Below are 12023 nucleotides of genomic sequence, written 5' to 3'. Positions count from 1 at the left end.
CTCTTATTAAAAAAAAAAAGTCTCAAAAGTATTATATATATATATATATATACATATTTATATGTATATATTAAACAAAATGAGACGATGAATTATGAATTCTTCACCATATAATAAAATGGAGTTCTTATTTATTTTGCATTAATTTAGATGCAGGAAACCTCATTTCAACACTTTTAAGCTGGGTGTGGGACAAGATTTTACAATACCCCCAATTAGCAGCTTCCTTCCCTGTTCTTTTTTTGGGGATGGGACACAGGAAAAATGACATGCTTGAATCATCCTGGAATTTACGTGCTTGAATAATCCCTTCTCTGCCACGTGATACAAAGAAATCCCACTTACTACAGATTCACTTTTTGTTATGCGAGTATTGATTAAACTCCCCAATTTTCTTACAATATTCCCCAACTTTCCCATAAGTGACCGGACCTTGTGTGAGAGTTGATGCCGGAGATGCTCTCTGAGTAAGAGATTTGTGGTTGGGGTTTGTTTGGGGACGTTTCATATCTTTTGCTACTTTTTCACCAGCGGGAAACGTCCACAACTTGCCAGATTTGAGATCTGGTGCAAAGACTTCACCGGTCTCCAATACTCCTCATCTTCAACACCGGTCCTTAACTTGGTCTTCTTCATGAACCAAAAGCATTCCAATCGCTGTGCATCGAGACTAGTCTGCCCCTTCCAAATGCACTTACTCACCCCCCTGGTCAGGTATTACAAACCCTTACACCTGCATCTACTCCAAATGTCTCTGCAATTGTACCCCAAATATGTTTTCTACTACACAACCACAGTATTCAGTAGAGGGGTCTCTTTTCAAGGATAGAATAATAGTGACACCCACAGCTATGTGTCTCAAGAGCATCAATGATTGATTTACACAAGTGATGCTCACAACATAAAACATAGAAGAAGAAAACCCTCATGATGCATCAGACAAGTTTATTAACAACAGATCAAAACGTCAGAATCCAAATGGATGTAAAAGTACCGATACCTAAAGGTTTATTACACATGGCACTGCTAGAGGAAGTCATCATGAGAGAGAGGAATGGAGTGTAAGAAGGAACAGAGAGAGAGAGGGAGGGAGCAGGGCCGCCAACAGAGGGAGAGAGACGGAACAACTGCCCTGGGTCCGGCAGCTGTAGGGGGGCCCGGCTGGCTGGCAGGTCCATAGGGCTGCCGAACCTCTGTTGGATGCCCAACTCTCCCTGCTGCGGCCTTCATTTCAGTCCCACCCTGTGCGCCGGAAGTCAGGCCCAACTTCCGTATCTGCTGGTGGGATTGGTGTGGAATCAGAGGCCTTCCCCCAAGGTAAGGGTGTATATTGAGGAAGGGGGAGGGGGGTACTGTATTTATTGGGGAAAGGGGGGCTATTGTATGTATTGGGGAAGGTGGGGTTATTGTATATATTGTGGAAGGAGGTTATAGTATGCATTTAAGGAAGGAAGGGGAGGGGGTTATTATATATATTGGGGAAGGGGGATTAAAATATGTATTGGGGAAGGGGGGTTATTGCATGTATTGGGTATGGGGGGATTATTGTATGTGTAACACCCATATCCCCCCTAAGGGAGATTTGCAGGTCTTATGGTGTTAATGGCTCTGTGGCGCTCACCTGTTGGTTCTCAGGAGGACTGAGTCTCTGCAGTGGTATGGGGAGTAGGACACAGGACATTCTCTTCTGGATGGTGCAGTTTCTCCCCACAGGAACACTCACAGTAATCGCAGTCACAGGCCAGGAACAGTACAACTGGGTTTATTGGTGGACCAGCATACACATTATATTCTTCTCATGCAAGAGAGGTGCATTCCTTGAACCCTTCCTCATTTCCGGGCTCTGACACCTCACAGCTTGCATACCTTTCAATGATCAGAGCTGTGCTGGCAAGACCATTTCCCTTGACTAGTCCCCAAGGAGTTTGAGGCCCCTGGGTAGTCTTAACCTCCTTATCCCCTGATGGGGCAAGGTAGAACCATGCCTCCTCCCTAAGGAGCAGGCTACACTGAGGGAACCTCCTCAATTTGAAAGGGAGCCATCTCTAATACCAGGGGTGTGCCCACCCCTTAGCCCCAGTAACTGGGCAGTACCCCAGGAGTGAGCCCCCCCCCCCCCACCCCTGGCACATGCTCCAACAGGTTCCAGATTAGCACCTGGAAACCGCAACAAAATAACTTCACAGTATTGAGGATCACATGCTGGCCCATGTGTGAGGAGTTTAACCCCAGAACTGCCTGCACGTGTCAGGACATATAATACTGGGGCAGGAAAGTATGGCCAGGGGCATATGGCTACATATGTGTAACGGTGTTTCCCCTGGGCCCTCCTAATCCTGACCCATATGTAGGAAATCCCCCAATTACATGTCTGTGTATTGTGTGGTGCACCTGCTGGTTTACAGGACTCCTGAGTCTCCCGCTGGGTTGGTATGGGGATATCAGCATGACGGGCATCTGAGGTAGTGTGCTTTGAGTCTTACTCACATACGATGCAGCGCCTCCACCCCATCAGGATCTCTGCGGCCGCAGGGCGATGTATCTGATGGGGACCTCCTCTGTGGTACCTCCTTCTGTAGAATTACTCCACACTCACACAGAAGGGTTGTATTGAACAAGGGCATCTTTATTGTCATCTTCATGGACAGACTGCCCCTCATCGCGGTCGTGCTAGCCGCTCATCCTGTTGGAGTACATCCCTCTCAGAAGGTTCCTCCTCTCTCAATAGAGTTGGCTCACCTCTCCCCTAAGGGAGATCACCATCTGTGTCAGGTCCCTGAACACAGTGTGTAGTCAGCTAGCACTAGAATCTGACAGCCTTGAACTGCTGCAGACACTCCTTGAACTTGAACCCTTGATCAACACTAACTTTTGGACAGTGCAGTGTTTTATATAGACTCAGAAACAGACACACCTCTTGTGTCACTAACAGTGGACACAGAGCATGTTGTCACTTCCCTTGTTACATATGACACCTCACCAGGGTGTGAGGGCAAACCTCCATGATTGTGAGCTGTATACCATTTTTATACATGGCTACATTTGTATAGGAGGAAGGAGGTATTGTATATAGATAGGTGGGGTGAGAGAGGAAGGGAGTGTTTTGCAAAGGCCGCTGACTGTGTGTGTGGAGGGGGGGGGGGGGAGGCGTCGGGAGGGGGAGGAGCCCAGTGGGAGCTGTAGTCCCGGCACCTCAGGAAAGCTCTCTGTGGCACTGAGTGTGGGTGTGAGGGGGGAAGAGAGAGGAAAGAAGTGTAAAGGGGAAAAGAGGGATAGGTGTCAGGGGGGAAGAGAGAGGGAGGGAATGTAAGGGGGAAAAAGAGAGAGTGGGGAGTGTAAGGGGGTAACAGAGAGAGGAGGGGAGTGTAAGATGGGAAGAGAGGTTGGAAGAGATAGATGGGGGGAAGAGAGAGAGAGATGAATAAATGGGGTGAGAGAGATAGGAGACAGGTTTGGGGTTCCACAGATTATAATTCTAGGGTTTCTTAACCAAAAAAATGGTGTAAACCTCTGTGTATCACCAAGGAGTAAGGGAATGAACCCAAAACACTGATGCTGCCAAAGTCACGTACATGAAGGGGTTAATTGGGGTAAGATCCACAATCCACTAAAAAATATATAGCAAATCACCATTGGAACATAGTAAGGTCATGGAAGGATAATATGATAGAACTCACCCTGGGTGGGGGGCCCGTTGTGCAGAATGCGACAAGGTGCAAGAGATGAAGTGTCCAGGAACACCCCACTCATGAACCTCCTGAAGCCGCCAGCTGCTGCCCTTACCCTACCCGGTGTCTTGGATATCCTTATTCAGTCGCTGTGAGCTGTTTCATAAGGTGAAGTCACGAATGCCCAGCTGGAGCGTTCTCTCTGGCGTCCTTCTCCCAACAGCGCGGGTAGCAGTGGCGTCTTCACTCTGAAAAAAACGGCGACACGTTCTCCATGTGGACGACAGCTGCTTGCTAGCCAGCACACGCCATTTCCTGCCGAGAGGAGGAGCGATGCATCACTTTTTTATTTACAATTATTAGGCACTGCAATGGGCACAAGCTTTGCACCTTCGTACGCTAATTTATTTTTGGGTTTTTGGGAGTCTCGGTTTATTTTTCACAGTGATAATTCTTTTCGTCAAAATATTGTCTTTTATAAGAGATATATTGACGATCTTATATTGATTTGGAGGGGTGATGAACACACACTTTTTTCTTTTATTGATTATTTAAACACAAACGATTTAAACATAAAACTCACTTTTGAACAAAATCTCAATCACATTCACTATTTGGATTTGGTCCTGTACATTGACAACAATATGCATATACAATCAGACATTTATCGGAAAGAGAACTCCAGGAATACACTCCTAGGCGCAAAAAGCTGTCATCCGCGGTCATTAATTAGGAATATTCCTGGGGCTCAATTTATGAGATTAAAAAGACTGTGCTCTGACAATGAGGTCTTCTTGTCTCGATCAGGAGAGATGTCTAAAAGATTTCTTGCCAGGGGGTATTCTGCCAAAGATATTTCAGCAGCCTTTGATAAGGCAAATGTCACAGATAGAAAAACTCTTATTTGCAAACGAAAGAGATCATTGCCCAGCAGAGGGAGGGCCAATGCTTTGAATTTTGACGAAGGGAAAAGTCCTTATTTTATTACGACATATAGTCAACAATCTAAACAGATTTGTAATATTATTCACAAGCATTGGCATACCCTGTTACTGGACAATGACATACGCTCAATTGTTGAAGGTGGACCGAGGTTCACCTACCGTAAGGCCAAAACATTGGCATTTCATCTGTCACCAAGTATGTACGATAGTAGGTCCGGTTTCCCAAATGTCAGCGGTATTCCAAAAGGATTTTTCAAATGTGGCAACTGTACAATGTGTCAATATGCATTTCCAACAAATAGTATTATGTTTAATAACAACCTGAGTAAATATAAAATCAAGACCTTTCTAAACTATAATATTAGTTATGTTATATATGTTCTTTATTGCAAGTGTGGATCAAGATATGTGGGTCGCACAACAAGACCGCTCAAAGTCAGAACATGTACGCCTTATTAGGAAAGGTGATTTACTCCATCCAGTATCAAGACACTTTACACAATGCCTTAAGGGAGGCATTGGAAATTTCACCTTTTCTGCTATTGAACACATTCATTGTCACCCTAGGGGTGGCAATAGAGAGAACACACTAAATAAACAAGAGATGTATTGGATATACACTCTCAATACTCTCCACCCACATGGAATAAACACCGATTGGGAGTTAAAACATTTCCTTTGAACCAGGGAGTGGAAGAGTAGAGAGAGTGTATGTCCATACGCTATCTATCCCGCATATCGTTATTCCTTTTCCATTATATATGGTTTGCATAAAAATTAATATTATATTATAGAATTACATTATTATATATTAATATCATGTATGATCTTTTATATGTGTTGTCTATAGATAGCATATTTATTGTTTATAACTCATTATCTTCTTTATTACCAAAAAATGATTGGTTTGTGTACCTATTGTCATTAATATTTTTCCACATGAAATTATATTACATATACCTTTTCGACTTCATATCCATATGTGTTTTGTCTAAATGTTACATATTAGTTCATGCTTTACATCACATTCTACAATTTGTTTTTAATCATGTTTGTGCTATATGTCATTGTATATAAGAATTTGACTAATTTGTCTCACGCAGACTCACTGAATGGGTTCTACTCAAATACTGTTAGATCATTAGTTTGATTATGTTCAACAGGTCTTTGATTAAGAACAACCAATTATATTGAGTCCCCACCTATTTAAGGAGTTTGTGTGATAAGGGTTTTTTACTCTTTGATAAAGTCCCGGAGAGGGACGAAACGCGTCAGAGTGCCCCTTCTGTGATGTGCAGCATGTATCATTAAAGCTGATTTTAACTTTATCCTTTCCTGGGCTGGACTTCAATTGCTGTGACCGCCTTCACCCTATTTTTCCTCTGTGTATCACCACTATATGCACTTTTTTCTTAAGTTTATTTAAATTGTATCTGCCCTTCCCTCTCACACAATAGCCTGAGGCTTATATATCCCAGAAATGAACAACATTGTGCCAATTAAGGCATGACTATTTAGGACTGTGTACGTGAATATTAGTTTCGAAATATGCTTTTCCTCATAGTATCAGCTTCATGTTAAACCCTCTGGCACCGTCACGCTCCCAATGTATCTCTCTGTTGTATCCTCTTTCCTGGCTTTTCTTGTCCCGGCGAGGACTCCATCAAATCGCCTGTTTCTCAGAGCTCCGTACACCTCTTGTTTTTATAATGAGCCGCCTGGTTTCAAAGGAAACCCCGGATTGGATGTCAGAGGGTTCCTGGCTAACCATGGAAAGCACAGTGTACAATACAGAGGCTCTACGGAACATAAATAATACCAGAAATTGGACAGAGAAGTTGAAGCAGATATCCAAATACAAATCAAATGGACGGATTTCTGCAGGTTTCTTCATAGAAGACTTTAAATTGATCCATTGTGCTGCTTTTCATACACTTCTCGGCTGCAAGGTTCTGATGGAAAGTGACCTAATGGGACTTTCAGTTTTTGACATTCCTCTTGACATACACAACAATTTTTAGACCTTTTGCCTTGTTACCATGGTAACCTCAGAAGCTGGATATCAAGAAAATCATCATTTTAAACACTCATACAAACATTAAAAAAAAAGATAGCGATGTGCTCAGGGGGAAAGGTAGCGACATTATGTGAGATAAACTCATATAAGCTTCCAAGGGGAGGGGGGTCAATTGCAGAATTAAAATCCTTGGCTGGTGGGACACTTTTGTAAGATCTGGAGCAAGGTGTCACCTTGTCCCCGCCCTCCTGGGATCGCTGGGATGAGTGTAATAGGGAAGCACAGTGCATTCCCTCCGTCTTTATTACCCTGTGTGATGATATATAGCTGCACCCATTGTTGCTTAAGACAATAGACAGACATCCCCGATTACTGGAAAGACACACACAGCGTTTTATGGATGTGACAGATAATTCTGCTTATTTAACCTTGGCTGTGCCTCAGAAGAACGGCACAGGGTGTGTGACAAGAACAAAGTGTTACATGCAGGCGTGAAACTGCGTGTACCATTCCAATGTACCATACATGCCGGGGTGAAACTGCGTGTACCTCTCCAATATACCGTACATGCCGGGGTGAAACTGCATGTACCTCTCCAATATACCGTACATGCCGGGGTGAAACTGCGTGTAACATTCCAATATACCGTACATGCCGGGGTGAAACTGCGTGTACCTCTCCTATATACCGTACATGCCGGGGTGAAACTGCGTGTACCTCTCCAATATACCGTACATGCCGGGGTGAAACTGCGTGTACCTCTCCAATATACCGTACATGCCGGGGTGAAACTGTGTGTACCTCTCCAATATACCGTACATGCCAGGGTGAAACTGTGTGTACCTCTCCAATATACCGTACATGCCAGGGTGAAACTGCGTGTACCATTCCAATATACCGTACATGCCGGGGTGAAACTGCGTGTACCTCTCCAATATACCGTACATGCCGGGGTGAAACTGCGTGTACCTCTCCAATATATCGTACATGCCGGGGTGAAACTGCGTGTAACATTCCAATATACCGTACACGCCGGGGTGAAACTGCGTGTAACATTCCAATATACCGTACATGCCGGGGTGAAACTGCGTGTAACATTCCAATATACCGTACATGCCGGGGTGAAACTGCGTGTACCTCTCCAATATACCGTACATGCCGGGATGAAACTGCGTGTACCATTCCAATATACCATACATGCCGGGGTGAAACTGCGTGTACCTCTCCTATATACCGTACATGCCGGGGTGAAACTGCATGTACCATTCCAATATACCGTACATGCCGGGGTGAAACTGTGTGTACCTCTCCAATATACCGTACATGCCGGGGTGAAACTGCGTGTATCATTCCAATATACCATACATGCCGGGATGAAACTGCGTGTACCATTCCAATATACCATACATGCCGGGGTGAAACTGCGTGTACCTCTCCAATATACCGTACATGCCGGGGTGAAACTGCATGTACCATTCCAATATACCGTACATGCCGGGGTGAAACTGCGTGTATCATTCCAATATACCGTACATGCCGGGGTGAAACTACGTGTACCTCTCCAATATACCGTACATGCCGGGGTGAAACTGCGTGTATCATTCCAATATACCGTACATGCCGGGGTGAAACTACGTGTATCATTCCAATATACCGTACATGCCGGGGTGAAACTGCGTGTACCTCTCCTATATACCGTACATACCGGGGTGAAACTGCATGTACCATTCCAATATACCGTACATGCCGGGGTGAAACTGCGTGTACCATTCCAATATACCGTACATGCCGGGGTGAAACTGCGTGTACCTCTCCTATATACCGTACATGCCGGGGTGAAACTGCGTGTATCATTCCAATATACCGTACATACCGGGGTGAAACTGCATGTACCATTCCAATATACCGTACATGCCGGGGTGAAACTGTGTGTACCTCTCCAATATACTGGACATGCCGGGGTGAAACTGCGTGTACCTCTCCTATATACCGTACATGCCGGGGTGAACCTGCGTGTAACATTCCAATATACCGTACATGCCGGGGTGAAACTGCGTGTAACATTCCAATATACCGTACATGCCGGGGGTGAAACCGTGTGTACCATTCCAATATACTGGACATGCCGGGGTGAAACTGCGTGTACCTCTCCTATATACCGTACATGCCGGGGTGAAACTGCGTGTACCTCTCCAATATACCGTACATGCCGTGGTGAAACTGCGTGTACCTCTCCAATATACCGTACATGCCAGGGTGAAACTGCGTGTACCATTCCAATATACCAGACATGCCGGGGTGAAACTGCGTGTACCTCTCCAATATACCGTACATGCCGGGGTGAAACTGCGTGTACCATTCCAATATACCGTACATGCCGGGGTGAAACTGCGTGTACCTCTCCTATATACCGTACATGCCGGGGTGAAACTGCGTGTACCATTCCAATATACCGTACATGCCGGGGTGAAACTGCGTGTACCTCTCCTATATACCGTACATGCCGGGGTGAAACTGCGTGTACCTCTCCAATATACCGTACATGCCGGGGTGAAACTGCATGTAACATTCCAATATACCGTACATGCCGGGGTGAAACTGCGTGTAACATTCCAATATACCGTACATGCCGGGGTGAAACTGCATGTAACATTCCAATATACCGTACATGCCGGGGTGAAACTGCGTGTAACATTCCAATATACCGTACATGCCGGGGTGAAACTGCATGTACCATTCCAATATACCGTACACGCCGGGGTGAAACTGCGTGTAACATTCCAATATACCGGATATGCCGGGGTGAAACTGCGTGTATCATTCCAATATACCGTACATGCCGGGGTGAAACTACGTGTACCATTCCAATATACCGTACATGCCGGGGTGAAACTGCGTGTATCATTCCAATATACCGTACATGCCGGGGTGAAACTACGTGTACCATTCCAATATACCGTACATGCCGGGGTGAAACTGCGTGTACCTCTCCAATATACCGGACATGCCGGGATGAAACTGCATGTACCATTCCAATATACCGTACATGCCGGGGTGAAACTGTGTGTACCTCTCCAATACACTGGACATGCTGGGGTGAAACTGCGTGTACCTCTCCTATATACCGTACATGCCGGGGTGAACCTGCGTGTAACATTCCAATATACCGTACATGCCGGGGTGAAACTGCGTGTAACATTCCAATATACCGTACATGCCGGGGGTGAAACCGTGTGTACCATTCCAATATACTGGACATGCCGGGGTGAAACTGCGTGTACCTCTCCTATATACCGTACATGCCGGGGTGAAACTGCGTGTACCTCTCCAATATACCGTACATGCCGTGGTGAAACTGCGTGTACCTCTCCAATATACCGTACATGCCAGGGTGAAACTGCGTGTACCATTCCAATATACCGTACATGCCGGGGTGAAACTGTGTGTACCTCTCCAATATACCGTACATGCCGGGGTGAAACTGCGTGTACCTCTCCAATATACCGTACATGCCGGGGTGAAACTGCATGTACCTCTCCAATATACCGTACATGCCGGGGTGAAACTGCGTGTAACATTCCAATATACCGTACATGCCGGGGTGAAACTGCGTGTACCTCTCCTATATACCGTACATGCCGGGGTGAAACTGCGTGTACCTCTCCAATATACCGTACATGCCGGGGTGAAACTGCGTGTACCTCTCCAATATACCGTACATGCCGGGGTGAAACTGTGTGTACCTCTCCAATATACCGTACATGCCAGGGTGAAACTGTGTGTACCTCTCCAATATACCGTACATGCCAGGGTGAAACTGCGTGTACCATTCCAATATACCGTACATGCCGGGGTGAAACTGCGTGTACCTCTCCAATATACCGTACATGCCGGGGTGAAACTGCGTGTACCTCTCCAATATATCGTACATGCCGGGGTGAAACTGCGTGTAACATTCCAATATACCGTACACGCCGGGGTGAAACTGCGTGTAACATTCCAATATACCGTACATGCCGGGGTGAAACTGCGTGTAACATTCCAATATACCGTACATGCCGGGGTGAAACTGCGTGTACCTCTCCAATATACCGTACATGCCGGGATGAAACTGCGTGTACCATTCCAATATACCATACATGCCGGGGTGAAACTGCGTGTACCTCTCCTATATACCGTACATGCCGGGGTGAAACTGCATGTACCATTCCAATATACCGTACATGCCGGGGTGAAACTGTGTGTACCTCTCCAATATACCGTACATGCCGGGGTGAAACTGCGTGTATCATTCCAATATACCATACATGCCGGGATGAAACTGCGTGTACCATTCCAATATACCATACATGCCGGGGTGAAACTGCGTGTACCTCTCCAATATACCGTACATGCCGGGGTGAAACTGCATGTACCATTCCAATATACCGTACATGCCGGGGTGAAACTGCGTGTATCATTCCAATATACCGTACATGCCGGGGTGAAACTACGTGTACCTCTCCAATATACCGTACATGCCGGGGTGAAACTGCGTGTATCATTCCAATATACCGTACATGCCGGGGTGAAACTACGTGTATCATTCCAATATACCGTACATGCCGGGGTGAAACTGCGTGTACCTCTCCTATATACCGTACATACCGGGGTGAAACTGCATGTACCATTCCAATATACCGTACATGCCGGGGTGAAACTGCGTGTACCATTCCAATATACCGTACATGCCGGGGTGAAACTGCGTGTACCTCTCCTATATACCGTACATGCCGGGGTGAAACTGCGTGTATCATTCCAATATACCGTACATACCGGGGTGAAACTGCATGTACCATTCCAATATACCGTACATGCCGGGGTGAAACTGTGTGTACCTCTCCAATATACTGGACATGCCGGGGTGAAACTGCGTGTACCTCTCCTATATACCGTACATGCCGGGGTGAACCTGCGTGTAACATTCCAATATACCGTACATGCCGGGGTGAAACTGCGTGTAACATTCCAATATACCGTACATGCCGGGGGTGAAACCGTGTGTACCATTCCAATATACTGGACATGCCGGGGTGAAACTGCGTGTACCTCTCCTATATACCGTACATGCCGGGGTGAAACTGCGTGTACCTCTCCAATATACCGTACATGCCGTGGTGAAACTGCGTGTACCTCTCCAATATACCGTACATGCCAGGGTGAAACTGCGTGTACCATTCCAATATACCAGACATGCCGGGGTGAAACTGCGTGTACCTCTCCAATATACCGTACATGCCGGGGTGAAACTGCGTGTACCATTCCAATATACCGTACATGCCGGGGTGAAACTGCGTGTACCTCTCCTATATACCGTACATGCCGGGGTGAAACTGCGTGTACCATTCCAATATA

The sequence above is a fragment of the Ascaphus truei genome, chromosome 3 (genome assembly GCF_040206685.1).
Source record: "Ascaphus truei isolate aAscTru1 chromosome 3, aAscTru1.hap1, whole genome shotgun sequence".
Classification (NCBI taxonomy): Eukaryota; Metazoa; Chordata; class Amphibia; order Anura; family Ascaphidae; genus Ascaphus; species Ascaphus truei.
Note: the sequence above shows the minus strand (reverse complement) of the source record.